The 17,522-nt window shown below is 40.8% G+C and overlaps 1 protein-coding gene across 3 annotated transcripts in view; it reads right to left on the reverse strand.

Moving 5' to 3' along the window:
- Positions 1–17,522, reverse strand: part of LOC134357390 (guanine nucleotide-binding protein G(I)/G(S)/G(O) subunit gamma-7-like) — a 347,522-nt gene that overhangs the window by 12,398 nt on the left and 317,602 nt on the right. The window lies entirely within an intron of this gene.

Raw genomic sequence — 17,522 nt, forward strand, 5'->3', positions numbered from 1 at the left:
ATCACCTTCACGTTAGTGCTCCTTCCCCTCCCCCCCATCTTCTTTACTCTGATGTTTTCCCCCTTTGTTTCCAGTCTGGAAGAAGGGTTTCGGTCCGAAATGTCGAATGTTTATACGTTTCCACAGATGCTGCCTGACTTGGCTGAGTTCATCTTGCATCTTGTGTGTGTGTGTGTTGTAATGTAAGTTTGATGCTTAGGGTTAAATAAAGTACCAATATGAGAAAAAATATTCAAGATTTTTACTTTCTAATTCAGTGGGATTTGTTTATCCACTTGTAGCTGATCAACAAAAATTTCTTTTTGATAAGATTGGAATATATCAGCGACCCATGTAAGCCATTGGCTTTGCAGAGTGAGGTTTATCAAGAAGTTGAGGTTATTCTGAACTTATCCATCCAGGACTGAAATATTCTAAGAGAAAAACAGCCATCCATTACTCAGGTGCTGGAGAACACTTAGAAATTAATGTGGGGTAAGGCTGCATAAGGCACTCTTTTAACCTACTTTGAGCATCTCAATAGCTTTTTCTATTCTGAAAGCTGTGCATCTGAGCACTTATGATTAAAATATATAAACATAAAAAGTTAGAAGCAGGAGTCGTCAACTTAGCTTGTCGAACTGCTCTTCCATACAATAACATCATACTGATCTGATTGTAACTTCAATTCTGCTTCTGTCCCTGCCTCAAAAGAGCTGCCTCTGTCACCCTCTAACAGAGTGTTCTAAACAATTATAACCCTCTTAGAGGAAAAAAGACACATAAATAGGCAATCTCTATAGTTTATGATTGGCCCTAATGTATACAGTGTCTTGTAAAAGTATTCAAACCCCAAACCTTTGTTCACATGAATGAGAATTACAACCAGGGATTTTGAACAATTTAACTGAGAATTTTTATTTATGAGTCATATGTTCCTTTTTTTCACAGTTGAGCCCAAAAAAGCAGGGAAAGTTGTAAAGCATGGAAAACTAAAAATTTTAAAACTGCAATGTCAGCATTTCTGAAGTATTCATCTTCCTTTGCTCAGTTCTTAGTCGAACCATGTCCCTCAGCTTTTACAGCCAGTAGTCTTTTTGGTTAAATCTCTATTACAGCCTTTCGTAACCACTTTTGCCCTGGAGGAAACCTTGAAATAACTTTCAGGTCTCAGGGAATCCCTGAGTAAAAACTATTATATCCACAGCTCACAGTACTTTAGCGAGATCAATAAGTTGTACATACAATAACCCAAAAATAATTGTCAATGCACTTTTGAGTAGAGAATGAATTTTTAGTCAAACTTTCGGTAGTTAAGCTTAGTTTACCTCTCTTGAAATTAATCTCTTTCTTTCCCTTTCATAAATTTTAAAAAATCACAAGGCAAACATAATAAATTTATGTTAAATATGTGCCTTAAGACAAAATGGGATTTAATTTTCCTAAAGGTGGACTTGGTAGATTTAATTTAAATAGGAGTTGTAAATTGATTTTAATTAATGCTATTTACAATATGAAAATATATAGACAATGTTGAATAGTAAAGTTACTGAAAACCATAAGCCAAAGCAGTATGAATAAAAATATAGCCTAGGACACAATTTTATACTAGACTTTGAAGAAAAACATTTTCTTACTGAGTGACATGATCAGACTCAAATATAGGCCTAGCATGTGAAACTTGTGCTTGTTTTTTGCCGCACAAATACTGAATTCTGCATCGAACTTGAGATAAGCACACACAGATTTCACCTTCAGCTGAAATGAGACAATTTATATTCTTGCTGTTGATGCTTGTTAAACAAGAAGAAGTTTGCTCACACATGTAAGAAGTTGAAAACTGCAGCAAAATGTTCAATACTTTCCCATGAATGGAGGATACTCTTTTTTTCACAGAGATTCAAGACTCTCCAGGGGCACTATCAGTATAGATGTCAACACAGTTCGTCCAAGACAGACCTTTTGTCCAGATATGAAGACAAAACATTAAACATATCTTAGCCTTTGCTTGTTTGGGGCAGCTCTTTGCAACAGAAAGAGTTTCCCTGAATTTCACCATCATTTACAAATCTTTCAAATGCTACAACATGACATCTAATGGTGAAATCTGTTGTCTCATCAACCTGGAAAGAGAAGCTGTTGTTTTTCAGTTTACCAGACAAAACGTCTTCAACATCAAGTAATATGTCATCAATATGTCAACTTATTGAACCGTTTGAGAGTGAAGCCTTTTCAATTTGTTATACTGCATCTTTCCTAATATTTTACCAGCTGTAATTTTACATGTTCACATTATTAGGTTCTCACCAAGAGTGTGACTTTTTCTTTTCTGGGCCATTGGTTTTGCTACTAAATAACTTGCTTCCTGAAGCTTTTTCCTGACTGTGACTTTATTAACAAAAGCTTTACTCTGTTTTGAGAGTTCCGTAGCTATTTAAAATAATCAGCACTTTTACATGTCATATGGCTGTGATTTGTAGTTAAGTGGCTTTTCAATTTTGCTGGAGCCATTGCTGTATTTGTAAGTTGTTTGCAGCAGATTGGGCACAATGGAATAGAACAACTTGAATCATCAGTCCTTGTAGTACCCATTGGTAAGTAGTTTTCATTGCAAAGACGGACTTGTTTGTGTCCATTGTTGCACTAGTACAGTGAAATGACTCAGGAAATAGTAATCCTTCATCATTAACCTTATCAGAAGTGTTCATAGGCCTAGGGCTAGAATCCTCCTCTTCTATCTCACACCTCCTCTTCAATAATCACCATACTGGACTTTAGAATGAAAATTTCACTCCAATTTTCTACACCACCAGTAGTTTATTTGCTCCCAAAAATCAGCTGGCTCAGGGGGGAGGTAAGGGAAGTAATTTGGGAGGGAGAGGGCTCAACCAAATAAACCTGTCCGACTGCGCACTGCCATCCTGGGCTGAAAGATCTCTAACAAGATTGCTAACGGGGCTGATTGGTCACTGCCCACTACTGCAAGCGCTAGCGTCGCGTGTCGCGCGAACTTTCTTATCCTTGGTTAAGAAGTCTGCTCTATTAGCTATGCCCAACATGATAGAACAATATTTGCCCATTCCTCCTTGCAAATTTTCTCAAACTGTGCCAGATTAGTTGGGGAGCATCCATCTTGGGGTCTTGCCAGAGATAATCGATTGGGTTCAGGTCGGGACTCTGACTGGGCCACTCAAGGGCATCAATTTTCTTCATTTGAAGCCACTCCATGGTTGCTCTGGCAACGTGATTTGGATCATTTTCCTGCTGAGAGACGAAATTCCTCCCCAGTTTAAGCTCTCTGGCAGAGGCTAGCAGGATTTATCCAGGATCTCTCTGTATTTAGCAATATTTTTTCCCATCAATCCTAACCAGACTTCCAAATCCCTTCTGCTGAAAAGCATCCCCATGGCATGATGCTACCTCCACCATACTTTACAATAGGGATGGTGTTACCTGTCTGATGTGCAGTATTAGATCTATGCCCCATGTACTGCTTAGTGTTGAGGCCAAAAAGTTACACCTTAGTCTCATCCAACCACAAGACCTTCTTCCATATCTTTACAGTATCTTCCAAGTGAAACTTTGCAAAGTCTTTATAGGCAAGGATGTGTTTTTTCAGCCAGGGCTTCATCCTTGTCACTCTTCCATAAATACCCTTTTTGTGCAAGGACTGAGAGATTGTGGAGTCATGAACTTCATCTCTTGCTGCAGCCACTGACTTCTGCATCTCACTCACAGTGACTGCTGGCATCACAGTAGCCTTTTTAACAAAAGCCATGCTTCCCTGGTGACTAAGTTTAGAGGGGCAGCCTGACCTAGGCAGTGTGACTGTGGTTTCATTTTTTTTCCACTTTCTCAGGATGGACTACACTGAGCTCTGAGGCATGTTCAGTGCCTTTGAGATGGTCTCGTACCCTTCCCCAGATTTGTGCTTCTCTATTATAATTTCCCTGAGTTGTCTTGAATGTTCTTTTGTCTTCATTTTGATTTTGTCTGCTGAAAGTCTACCATACTGTTACACCTTACAGAGGGAAGGCTACTTATTCTCATAAATTAATTGAAAACAGGTGAACCTTCAATTTTCTACATCAACAAACTTGGTAAATTGGTAAGATAACACAGTATAATGCACCTGAGGAAAGTTAGCATAGTAAATACGAAGGAGATGAATACCTTTTCAGCCTCACAATTTTGTTTTTAAATTTCTAGTACATTGTTGATAGTTTTTGGAATTTTTCTTTTGATTTGACATGATGCACAATGTTTTGTAGAGTAGTTCAAAAATCCTACTTCAATATATTTTAAATTTAGAAAATGAGGCAGTAAAATGAGAAAATAGTTGAGGGGGTTGAATACTTTTTTAAGGCACTGCAGATTCTCCCATAAGTGGCAATATCAATCCCACTTCCATCATCTGAAGGTCCTTTAGCATCTGATATGTTTCAATCAAGTTCCCTCTCCCTCTTCTAAACTCTAGCAGATACCAGCCGAGCTTGTTCAATCTTTCCTCAGAAGACAACACGCCCATTCCAGTAAAGTTGAAGACACACCCTCGGAATCAAGAACGAATATGGGCAGTGATGACTTCCATTTCCACTCCTTCCTCTTGCTGATGTGAGGGACATGTCCTCATAGTATTTTGGGAAACATCAGAGAAAGTGCTGACTGCACTTCCAAAGATGTTATTATGAAGACAAAGTAACAGAAGACTTTATTAACTGCACACAAAATGGCACTTCAATGTGACATTCAACTCAGGGATATCACACAGAACGAGTAGTTTTTCAGAATTAGAGTCGGTGGTTATTGGACATAGAGAAAGTTTGGCTGTGCTCTTTTGACCTTTCAGATAGGATCCTTGCACCCAAAAAGGAGAGACCATGCCTCTTTCTAACAATAACTCAACTGCATATCTTTGTAGTGGAGTTGAGGAGAAAATATCAAAGAATGTATCATATTTCATGTTCCACCCTAAAACTACTGGTAATTATTAACAGGTGTCAAATTTTAATATAATTTTAAAATGAAAGCTGACAGAGAGATAAACAAGTACATTGTAATTTGATCTGGGGAGTGATATTTTGTGAGTTTAATGCAAAAATATTAGCTTTAAATTTAGTTCTGAAACTTGGCTTTGGGTGCTGTTATACGTATTCAATTACACAGAAAACATTGTTCATTTGACTGAGCCACTTAGGGGTTTATATTTAGCAAACAATGACAGTGTCAGCATTAAAATATTCAATTAAAGCAAACTGTTGTTCACCCATGGGTTGGACAGGTTATACTCTCAAACTAATTAACTACAAACAGTATCGCTGTTGCATTGATGTACTGAAGCCAGTTCGGTTCTCTCTCAACCGCTATACAACAGGTTAATTTATTGGGTTAGCATCCAGAGGCCTGGATATAGATCCAATAACGTAGTTTTGAGTCCAAACACAACAGCTGGGGAATTTGAGTTAGACAATGTGGAATAAAATACTCATATCATAATAGCGGGCACACATTACTGAATTGTTGCAAAAACCCAGCAAGCTCACTGAGTTCTTCAGAGAACCTTCACCAGTCGTCTGGCTTGAGTGTGACTCATGATCCACAGTTGTACAGTCCATCACTTCACTCAACTCAGGGGTCAAATGCCCACTGGCAGCTACTTCCCATGAATAAATTTGAGACAAAGGCATACTTGCACACAGGGCTTGCTAGAAAGCTGCTTCTGAAAGGAACACTCTATGATTTTGGACACAACAGGTACTGCAGGTGCTGGAAATCTAGAGCGATACACACAATGTGTTGGAGGAGCTCTGCAGGCCAGGCAGCATCTGTGGACGGGAATATGCAGTTGAGTTCTCAGCCAAGATCCTTCACCAGGACTGGTGACTCGGCCCGAAATATCGATTGCTTATTCCCATCCGTAGATACTGCCAGTGTTTAACACACTGTATGATTTTTACCATTCTGTCTTCCTCAAAATGATTAGATTAAAAGTTAGAGCCCTTTCACAGACCGCACAACCTTGATGTATTTCTTCAGGGGTTATATAAAGCAGTTCTTTAAAAATAAGAGCCAGCATTTTGTGCTTTACTCTAACTTAAAATGCCCAACCTGCTTCGAAGCTAATAACGGATGTTTTGGGGGACAGAATAGGAGTTAGGGGTCAGGTCAGGGTTGAGAGACAGGGGTGTGGAGGAGTAAGAGGTCAGGCCTCTGTTCTGCATTCAAAGTCGAATGACGCAGATGGGTGTCAAAGGACCACTGCCGCCTAGGCCTCTGCTCCACATTCAAAGGCCAGTGATGTGGGCAGCGCTGTGTTCAAAGTCCGGCAACATGGACGGGCGGTGAGGGACATCCGTAGATGCCAGGCTGCCACAGGTCGGTGGTTCTGGGGATTGGATGACAATGCGCGCAGGAGGCCTGAGGAGGCCCGAGGGCCCCTGAGTCCGTGCACCTGGAGTTGGAGCCTATAGTTTAGTGTCCAGTCATCGGCTGGTCCGAGGGTCGATCAATACCAGAGATCAAAATCTGAAGTGTGGAAGTTGAAGCGTAGTGGCCGAAGCCGGGAGGCCAGAGAGTGGAATGTGTCCTGGGGATGGAGGACTGCCTGTGTGTCTGCGTGGGAGGGAGGAAAGGGGTTCGCTTTGCTGCTGCTGGTTGGATGCTTGTTTTGTTGCGCTCTGCGTTGTTCTACTGAGTGTTGTGGGCACGCTATGCTGCCGTCAGAATGTGTGGTGTCACTTGCACATCCTTGGGCATGTTAGCTGTTAATGCAAGCGCCACATTTCACTGTGTATGTAATAACACGGTAAACCTGAATCTGGGTCTAAAAGGAAATCACTCGTTGTGATGGAATTGTGGCAGCTAATTTACGTAAGCAAGATGCCACCAAGAGGAGATAAATGAACAAAACCTTTCTTTTTCTAGTCAGCCACTGAGTCATCAGAGGAACATCAGGACTGTTTTTTTTCCAAAGTCGCTCCCAATCAGTTCATCACACTTTTCCAGACTGCTTGTATCTAAATTTACAGCGATGGTCTGGATCAGACTTCAAAGCAGCCATATTCAGCCGCTTTCAAATAACAAAAAAAAACACCTACTCATTTTGTGTGACGAGTTAAAGCGAGCTGTGAGTTTCATTCCTCGTTCAGAAGGGTAAGCTGTGCTGTGGAGCTGCAACTCAATAAGCAATCTTTCAGGGGGAGAGGAGAATGAAGAAAAAAAACAGTCAATGTGCAGCTGTTGCTTGATTTGCGCGATGCAGCCTAATTCCTTGTAATTCAATGAGCGCTATATAGTAAAGAATAAGAAGAACAAATGGGTTGCATTGTGTGAGACTAAAGGTCACTTGTCTGCATAATGGCTACTGGAATCAACTTGACACATATCAAGGTGATTCTTTTAAGAGGATTTGTCAGTGCTTGCCACACCAAAAGATTATCAACTATATGCAGACAGAGGATGCACTTTAGACAGTCAGGCTAGGTAAGTAACAAAGACTAATCCTTAATGCTTTTCCATGTTCGAAGGTCCGGCTTACAGTGGCAAAGTTGAACCAAATCATTAGGGAAAAGAAATGAGGGGAGAATAATCAAGAAGGTGACTTGAGAAATGTTTTGATCGGCCTGGGAATTGAAGTCAAAGTCAAGTTTATTGTCACCTGCACAGGTGCAATAAAAAACTTAGTTGTAGCAGCAACACAAGGACATAACATCAGATACACAGCGTATAAACATGGTTATATGTAACGTCTACAAGAAAGGACACAGTTAGAAGCAAAACACCCAAAGCTGGTTGTGGTGCAAAGTGGTAATCATAATGCCTCTATACTGAGGTAGTGATTATGGTTCTGTAGGCTGCTTCAATAACCAAATGGCCAACGGGAAGTAGCTGTTCTTGAACCAGGTGGTATGAGACTTCAGGATTCTGTCCAATAATAACTGTTAGTAGCATGATGGTGAGGATCTTTGATGATTGACGTTGACTTTTGAGGTAGCGCTCACTGTTTCAGAGGGATGTGACCCTAATGTATCAAATGTACTGAAGTTTCAGAACAGATAGCTGGCACATGTTGAGGTAGCAGATCTCATGTGGTTCAGCAATAGGAAGGGCAATTCTCACCGGTTCCCTCAGAAAGGGCAGCAAAGTATAAAGTTGTTCCCCACTGATACTGAACATTATCAAATGATCCTACCCTGCAAAGAGCAGATGTGTGTATGTTGCTTAGGAACAACATTGAAATCTGCCTTAACACTGGGCAACAAATTTTTTTGGAAGTGTTGCTTATGATAGACCACTTGAAGCTGAACACAAAGATAATTTCAGACTACTTGGATCACGTAGGAATTTGAAGAAACAAAAAAATAACTTCTATTGAATTGTTTGTTGTTCCTCTTTGGTCCTTGCGGCGCATCGGCAGGTAACTTCGCCATTTCTTTAGCATTCAACTGTTTTTTACAAGGCTGACTTGTGAGCTTGGCTATCAGCTTAGCACGGATGGAAAGTGTGCAAGGAGCCAGTGGGATTCTTATTTGGGATCACTTGCCTTGAAGTCTGATGCTGATGCCATTGCCCAACAGCCGGCCTTCTTATTGAATGTAATGGCGATGATGCTTTGCAATAGTTCAACTAAGCTAAACATGTTTTCTTGATGATCTTCGTTTGAACTGAGACTTGACACTTGACCACAATGTCCTAGTGAAACATTTTGCCTTGCTCTGCACTGACAGCACCAAGATTTGTAAGGAAGAAGTCTAAGTGGGAATGCAGAAAATGAATTTTTAGTGACATGTTGCACTTCATAGTTTTGTATGTTTGAAGCATGTTGTAAACCAGCTACATGTAGTTTGGTGCTCTGTAATTGCAAACAAAAAATCTTTAACTACACCCTTAAATACCTTCCATGCGATTTTTTCTGGTCACACCAGAAGTTCTTCGAATTGCCTGTCATTGATGATTTGTGGACCAACATAAACGCTCTCCTTAATCTTGGCATCAATTATTCTGATTTGAATTATGGACTGAGATAACAAATATAGCTGATTTTTTAAAAAAGTGGTGCGTGATAGGGAAATTTCATGGTGATTTTCATGGTTAGCAGCCCAACATTCAAAAGATGTTCAGGAAGCAAAATCTTTGTTGTCCATAGGTAAAACAAAAATCCCCTCAATAAGATAATGAGGGATAATTTAGTTTGTGGACTGTATAGTGCAATGAGCTACAGTATAAGTTAATATCTTTAATAATTGTAATACAAGCTACAATAACTGCAATATTATTGACAGTAATATAGCATCTTCATAAGACAAAAATACCCCAAGAGAGGTAAAAGAGAACTGTCAAATGAAACAAAATATTGGCTAGATGACCAAAAAAATGATTCTAAGCTGTGTCCTAGACCAGTAGAATGGTAGGTTTTGGCATTGTTGATGGAGCTAATAACTTAGGTGATGTTTGAAGAATGAAGGGGCATAGATGTAAGAATATAGAAATGGATCGCAGTAATAAGGAGTGGTGAGGCCCTTGCGTAAATCTTTTCCTTAAATGACACCTATAAAGGTCAGAAAACCGAGGTAAATGGCTTGGGGTAAAAGTTAGTATACGGGCAGCGGAGTTTTGAATGACTTTGTTTACGGGGATAGTAGAATGGAGATCCGGCAGGATTTCTGTTGGAATAATCAGGTTTAAAGGTAATAAAAGCCAAGAAAAGCTATTTCAGGAGTGAAGGGGAGGAGGGCAGAATCTGGCAATGCTACAGACGTGGAAACAGATGGTCAGAGATGGCAAAGATATGAGGTTGAATCTCAGCTCGGGGTGACGTTTTACATGAAGACTGGGAAGAATATAATTTAGCTGCCAGGAGAGGATTGTTTCTGGGGCTCGATTTTTTTTTACTTGCTCACATCCACTACTGAATGTTGGAAAAATAGTCTGGGGCCAGTGGACGGGTGAGAGAGGTGGTGACTTGTGGAATAGGCTGCATTGTTTTTCATGATGCTGCAGGCAGGTAACACATAGGTACAGTACAACTGGATACTTCAATAGAGGTGAGGGACCATTGTCACTTCTTTTATTTTTGGATGAGCTTTGCATAATCCAAATGTTGCACTGATTACAACTCTCAACAATGCAAGTTTTGCACAAAAGCTTATGATATGGCGGTACCATATGTAAAGCTGTTCCAATCATGGTGCAGTATGATAAGTAATGTTGATGTAAATACACCTTCTCTACTTTGAATAGTCACATGCCCAGTACCTTTGGGGAGGCCTTGGCAACCTCAGATCCATTCAACGAGAGCACATAGGATCTGATCAGAACTATTGTAGTGGAAGGATATCTCCATTCCCCAAAACTGCTGAACACTTGCCTCACCTTTGGTGGAGTCTGCAGGCTCATTTGGGCCTCATCAGATTATACAGAATTGGAGTGGAAGCAAGTCACCCTTGGTGCAGAGGGATTGCCTGAGAAAAATGAAAAGAAGCTTAACTAATTGCTGCTATCATTCATTATAGAAGCTCAGTCGGGTGACAACACAAGACACTTTGGAATTAACAATGGTTCTAACTCTAATCTCGGTTGTCTCTGCCTCCTGGCCAAGACCTTTCTCGCTGCTGTTGGACCCTGTGGCTCTTTTTCTTTTCATGGGCTTCTTCCTCCTTCCTTTCCAGTCTTGAAAAAGGGTCTTGGCTCAAACCATCGACTGTTTATTCCCTTTTTGTTGGTGCTGCCTGACCTGCCGAGTTCCTCCAGCGCTTTGTGTGTGTTACTCTGAATTTAAAATGCTATTCACTTAAAGCTTTTAGTACTGCAGTTGCTTTTGTTTTTTTAACCCTTCACAAATGGAACTTGCAAGACAAATGTCATCTCTAGAGGATTCAGGGAAACACAATTTTAATTGTTTCAGGGAGAATAAAAGGTGTCTGCACCTTTCTTGCTAGATAATTTTGTTTGGAGGATTAATTTTTTTGTCTGTAAAAGAAGTTTCACAGTTTCACCACTAGACAGGATAAATTCCAAATGCCCAATTGCAAAATAGACAGGGCATATGATAATATTAAAGAAATTAAGTGTAGAGATTGATTGATCTATTAATGGGTGTTGTGATCATCTTTTCTGGATTAGAGGCCCCCAACTGATTAAAGCAGTTCCTAGTTAGCACTAGGGGTTGTACTTAGCCCACAGCGAGGTGTTTCAGTACGACTTGTGCAAAAACTTCATGAAAATTCAGAATGTGTTTGTTGAGTCAGGGACTATTGTAGGTTACCTACTTTAAGTGGCTAGTGATTAACAAGGAACCAGTTTCACTGATAGTCTAAACAGAAAGTAGAATATTTTAAAATGCCACCAATGATACAAGCGCAATACACATCCTACAAGGACTTTCTTTCCGGTTTAGCAATTATCCAGGTTGCTTCAGATTTTACATGAGAGGAACAGGGGTTGCCCATGCACAGCTGAATTTGCTGGGTGAATCCCCTTCCTTACCTCAATAACAGTGCAGTGAACATACACATGCAAATTTAACATGCATTTGCATGCACTTAAAGGAAAATATTTTCCAAAAGCAAATGTATTATTAGAAATGCAAATAAGGAATGCATAGACTAATTAATCTAGCTCTTTAGTGAAAATGCGGCTGGACTTGTCATGTCTGCAGCTGCACACAAAAACTCTTCACTTCCCTGTTTGGAAAGCTTCCTTTCAAAGTGCTTTTATTTGCCTGTGAAGTTAAACATTATCTTTCATTCTACTGAAATGGCAAAGAAAATTGTATTCTTCATTTTACACCTGTTTGCGTTCATATGACCTTATTATTTTTCTGTTGCAGCTGACGGCTAAAGCACTTTCTGTACTGAATGAACTGGGTTCCAAGAAACAGTGTGTCAACACAAGGTACCAGGGCAGGGCCAGAAATGAGAGAGCAGTTTGCAGAAATTATAGTCAGTACTTAGATGGAATGTGCCAAGAGTTATTTGGATACAGAATACATGATTGGGACCACATGCACTTGTGAGTTATAATCCTTGTGTCACGAGATTTTGTTTTCGGGAATAAACCATTGTCTGCAGAGGTGCTGGTACTTACAGATATCAAAGTAGTCCCCAGATACTTGTTGCAACACTTTAGTTGCATTTTTTTTTGACAAGACAGCATTCCAATAATGCTGCTTTGTCAAAAATCAGTTTGACTATAGAGTGCATTCCTTCAATGTTACTCTGGGAAATGAAAACATGATAGGAAGAGGGTGGGGAGAGAGAGAGAGAGAGAGCTAATGGGAAGTGCTAGAGAAATAGCAGAAGTAAACAGAAGAGCTGCAAGATGGGACAGAGATGGAAAGCACCAGACTAGAGGTTGAGCAACCACTTCCAGACATGTGCCTTGGAATCTGGCAAAGACTACAGTGAAGCCTAATGACTAAGTCTATACTGACCGGTATGTTATTTACACACACAGACCAGGAAGGTTCAAGTTACAACTCCTGTTCTGTGCTGAGTTAGCTCACTCCAACTGGGATGGTGAAAGGATGTTAAAATGTGTTCCTGTTCCAGCAGATTTTGAAGGAAACGAAATGTCATCCTATCCCTGTATTTATTCATAAAGATTAAAGATTAGCCTTATTTGTCATGTGTACGTTAAAACGTGCAGTGAAATGTGTCGTTTACGGCAAATCAAATCAGTGAGTATTGAGCTAGGCAGCCCACAATTGTCACCACGCTTCTGGTGTCAACGTAGCCTGCCCACAGCTCACCCACCCTAACCGCACGTCGTTAGAATGTGCAAGGAAACCCAGGGGTTCATGGGGAAGACGTACTAACTCCTTACGCGCAGCAGCGGGAGTTGAAACCCGATCTTACAGTTGGCGCTGTAAATTGTTGCGTTAACTGCTATGCTACTGTGTCTATACGCCTCTACTGTGAGCCTATATGTGGCTTTGGGAGAATTCCTCACTTCCTACAACCCACGATCTCTCACATGCTCATCAACTCCTCCGATTGTCTCACAATACATCGACATACGGGGTCATTTATATTAGTCTGTTAAACTGCCTGCCAGCATTTCTTTGGAACCTGGGAGGAAACTGGTGCATCTGAAATAGCCCGCACGGTCACAAGCGTTATGTATTTAATATTTCAGTTATATTTGAGTAATCTTGTTTATATATTGCTTGATTAAGCATTTTTGTTTATTTAAGTCATTAATTCCAGTTTATATGTAAGGATACGTTAATTGCATACGTCATCACACTACTATGTGCTAGCTGAAAGAAAAGACGAAGCCAGACCTGCATTCCTGGATCCTCGTATTTTCCTTTGAATTAGTTTAATGTTTCAAAGTTACAGAACATAATAAGAAGAACATGCAAACTCCCCGCAGACAGCACCCGAGGCCTGGATTGAATCCAAGTCACTGGAGGGGCGAGGCAGTGGCACTGCTCACTGCACTGCATGCCATTTACCGTGTGTGTAGACATTCACATTGACACGACCTATGGCCCGAATGAGGTTTCAACCAATTTGTTTTTATGAACAATCTTGCCAAGGAATGAAAAGCAAGGATTTGTGTGGAGAGAGTTCCAAACTGCCCTGCCCTTTGTGTGAAGAAATGCTTCCCAACATCATCGCAATTACATTACCCATTATTTTAACATTACAACCCTTGCTCAGGATTCCATCAGTACAGAACACAGGACAGTACAGCACAAGAGAAAGGGCCTATGGTCCACATTGTTGTCTTGAACTAGTTAAACTAGTAATTAAATGCCTAACTAAACTAATCTCTTCTGCCTACACAATGTCTATATGCCACTTTTCTCTGCAGACCTGAGAGAATATTAAGTGCCTCTGGAGACACAAGGGAGACTGCAAATGCTGGAAATCTGGAGCAACACACACACAAGATGCTGGAGGAACTGATGGCAGGTCCTGATAAATGGTCTCTGCCCCAGATGTCGACTGTTCATTTCCTTCCTGACCAGCTGAGTTTCTCCAGCATTCTGTGTGTGTAACTATGAAATGCCTCTATCATATTTGTCTCCACTATCACCCCTGCCAGTGCATTCCAGTTACCCACCACTCTGTAAAACAAAGGCTTGACCCACACATCTCCTTTGAATGTACCCCTTCTCAATTTAAACGCATGCTCTCTGATATTAGTCATTTTGATCCTAGAGAGAAAAACAACAACTGTCTACTCTATTTATGCTCTCATAATCTTATAAATCTTTATCACATGTCCTGTCAGCCATTGTTACTCCAGACAAACCGACTCAGGTGGGACAAAACACTCCTAATAGCATAAACCCATCAGCATCCTTGTAAACCTATTCTGCACACTCTCCAAAGCCTCCACATTCTTCCTATAATGAGGTGAGTGGAAATACTCAAGATGTGACTAAACCAGAGTTTTATAAAGATGCAACATACATTTCTGACTCTTGAAATCAATGCTTTAACTAATAAAGTATAAATCTACCATATGAAATCCTTACACCATCATAGACATGTCCATTATAAGTTCCTTAACCAACCTTAGCAAAGAGTTTTGCATTGCTTCAATAATATTTCACCCTGTTATTTAGAGGCAGTCTATAAACAAAACAAATATGTAAATATTTATTCATTCGTACACTCACAGGATATGATATTGTTAGGAAGGTTGTTATTATCTCTACTCTCTACATACACATGACTGTGTGGCTAAGCATAGCTCCAATGCCATATACAAATTGGATGCAGTTCAGATTGGCAACAACACCTCCTCCACAATCTCCATCAGCGCAGGTGCACGACAAGGCTGTATACTTAGCCGCAGTCTCTACTCATCTTACACTTCTGACTGTCTGGCTAAGCACTGCTTCAATGTCATATTAAAGTTTGCTGATGTCGTTGGCCGAATCAAAGATGGTGATGAATTAGCAAATAGGATTGAAAATCTGGCTGAGTGGTGCCACAACAACAGCCTGTCCCTCAATGTCAGCAAGATCAAGGAGCAGATTATTGACTTCAGGAGGAGGAAACTGGAGGTCCATGGGCCAGACCTCACCGGAGGATCAGAGGTGGAGATGGTTAGCAACTTTAAATCCCTTGGTGTCATCATTTCCGAGGACCCGTCCTGGGCCCAGCACGTTAAGTGCAATTACAAAGAAAACACGGCAGCACCTCTACTTCCTTAGGAGCTTGCGAGGATTTGGTATGGCATCTAAACTTCTATAGATGTGTGGTGGAGAGTATATTGACTGGTTGCATCATGACCTGAACTCCTTTACTCCCCATACTAGACTAAGGGCGTCTCGGTCAATCTGTGCGTAGTTGCACTCTGCACTCATCAGTGATCTTGAAGCAAACACAATTGGGCCTTCAGATCCATCTTTCATAATGTGTGACAACACGGCTCCAATGCCGTAAGGGGACGCATCACATGCTAGTCTGATGGGCAGGGATGGGTCATAATGGGTGGGCAGTTCATTGGATATTATTAGCCTCTTTGTTTCCTTGAATGCTTTTTCACATCTTTCTGACCATTCCCACTTTGCTCCTGTCTGTAACAGTGCATTCAATGGGTGCAGCACTGTAGCAATGTTTGGGAGAAACCAGTTGTAGTAGTTTACAAGGCCCAAGTATGAACTGAGTTGTGACACATTTTGGGGTCTGAGTGCCTGTTGAACTGCTTCAGTTTTCTCTTGTGACTTAAGTAGTCCATGACTGTCAATGACATGTCTACAATACAAGGATTCATTCTTGAAAACCTCCCATTTCTCTCTCTTTCATGCAGACCACACTCACTCAGCCTGGTAAGCACTTTACCAAGGTTCTGGAGGTGCTCTTCATCATTTTTGCCAGTCATGATGATGTCATCAAGGTAACATTGTGTTCCTGAGAGATCTTGGAGCACTTGGTCCATTGCTCTTCGCCAAGTTGCTGGAGCTGATGTGACACCAAAGACAAGATGTTTATCCTGGACTAGACCCTTGTGAGTGTTGATTGTGAGGAATTTCCTGCTTGACTCCTCAATCTTCATTTGCAGATAGGTGTGACAAGTCAATCTTTGAAAACCTCTCCCTGCCTGCCAAAGGTGCAAAAATATCCTTTATTCGCGGCAGGGTATACTACACAGTACTTGATGCTCACGGGTCGATGCTCACGGTGAAATCCCTCCATATGCAAATGGATCCAAACTTCCCTTTTATGACCACCAGGACAATGGGCATGGCCAATTTGCTCCACTCAACCTTGGAGAGAATTCCAGATGCCTTCCAGCTCTGCAGTTCAGCATCCATTTTAGGACATAGTGTGTAAGGCACTGGGCGCGCTTTATAGAATCTTGGTGTTGCTGTTTCATCCAGTTTAATTCTGGCCTTCATGGCTTTGAGTTTACCAATCTCCTTCTCAAACACCTTCTCATCAGCATTAAGCAGCTGGGCCAGTTTTTGGTTAGTGCTACCATTTGGGCGGCCATTGCCTGTTGAGGCCACACTGAGAACTTTGATCGCGTGCTAGTCGAGTTGAAATTTTCTCAACCATTCACATCCGAAAAGTGCTGGCCCTCCACTTTTCAAAACATCAAGCTCTAACTGCTGTGTTTGGCTTCCATATGCCAGATTTGCCTTTGGTTTGCCTTTGGGAGACAGTTTTTCACCTGTGTAGGTCTTTAGCATCACTGAGGTCTTCTCTAATGGTATCTTAGAGAACAGTTTGTTGTAGTCAGCCTCAGGAATCATGGACATAGCAGTTCCATTTTCAGTTTTACATCAGACGCATCTATTGTGATCCATATTATATTACTATGCAGTTCTAGGCACAGCAGTTCACCTTTGTCAGTCTCTGCATTGTCTGATTCTGTTTTACATTCAGTAACTTTTTGCATTTGCTTAGTTTTGTGTTTGAGACTTCACTTAGTTGTGCTTTTTGTCTGCCTTGCACATTCTCTCTATGTGACCTGGCTGGTGACACTTCCTGCAGACTTTTTCTTTGAAGCAACAGTTATTTGCATCATGAAAGGATTTGTCACATCGATAACATCCTTCGCTTTTTGCACTATTCAGGGACATTTTGTGCATTTCACATTCTAAACTTCTTTTCTGTAGTTTGGCTGCATCCTTTGCTGCAGTCTCTAATGATATTGCAATGGTTAATGTCCATTCTAAGGTTAGATCTCTTTCGAACAGTAGCATCTTTTTAGTGCTTTGACTATGCATTACCACCTACAAATCTGTCCCTTAATGTATCAGAGAGTCCATCTCTAAAGTCACAAGTACTGGGAAAATTTGCACAGTTCCGCAATGTATTCAGAAAGGCTTTCATCTTTTGACTGGTTCCTTTTGTAAAATCTATATATCTGCTATTGCCAGTGGGTTAGGGCTCAAGTGATTTTGTAAAATTATAACAATTTTGTCGAATGTCTTGCTTGCTGGCTTTTCAGGGGTTACTAGGTTGTGTAAGAGACTGTACGTTCTTGGGCCCATTACACTAATAAGTACAGGGGCTTTCTTTTGCTTCTCCACATTGTTCGTTTTACAATACTGTTCAACCCTCTCAATATATAAC

This window comes from Mobula hypostoma, chromosome 16 (assembly GCF_963921235.1).
Source record: "Mobula hypostoma chromosome 16, sMobHyp1.1, whole genome shotgun sequence".
NCBI classification, from domain to species: domain Eukaryota; kingdom Metazoa; phylum Chordata; class Chondrichthyes; order Myliobatiformes; family Myliobatidae; genus Mobula; species Mobula hypostoma.